Source organism: Penaeus monodon, chromosome 33 (assembly GCF_015228065.2).
Source record: "Penaeus monodon isolate SGIC_2016 chromosome 33, NSTDA_Pmon_1, whole genome shotgun sequence".
Lineage (NCBI taxonomy): Eukaryota > Metazoa > Arthropoda > Malacostraca > Decapoda > Penaeidae > Penaeus > Penaeus monodon.
The window spans coordinates 18,106,009-18,106,462 of record NC_051418.1 but is presented as its reverse complement, the minus strand read 5'-3'; the positions used below and the strand labels follow the sequence as shown (position 1 = coordinate 18,106,462).

At 29.3% G+C, this 454-nt stretch overlaps 1 protein-coding gene across 1 annotated transcript in view; it reads left to right on the top strand.

The window, feature by feature from the left end:
* Nucleotides 1-345, top strand: part of LOC119594120 (sacsin-like) — a gene marked incomplete at its 5' end in the record, with an annotated part of 21,024 nt that extends 20,679 nt beyond the window's left edge. Inside the window, 1 exon segment of the mRNA XM_037943182.1 lies at nucleotides 64-345.
* Between the last annotated feature and the right edge of the window lie 109 nt (nucleotides 346-454).

Below are 454 nucleotides of genomic sequence, written 5' to 3'. Positions count from 1 at the left end.
ACATGACTTGCCCTTGATGTTGCATGTCTCACATCACTGAATGTAGTAAATTACAATATTGTCATATTTGTTGATAGGGAGCAAATACTGCATTATCTTTTGAGTATTTTTGTTATTTCCTTTTGAATACCCCAAGACATTTTTCCCAAATGTTCTACAGTATACAACTGTTACAATTACTGTTTAAGTTTTTCGTGGTAAAATGCATTCCTATTTAGTCACGGTTCTCTTAATTTTCAGTGTCGGTGTTTAAGGATTTCAGTGACATTATATTCAGTTTTAATTTTTACACGTGCATTTCTATGTACAAAATAATGTATGATATTAAAAAAATTATTAACTATATTAAATTAACCTTTATACCCTTTTAAAAATGGTTTCCTTATATAAACGTGTTATGCACCTATATGATAAAAAATAATAGAAACTCTCTCTCTCCTTTTTCCCCCCCAAT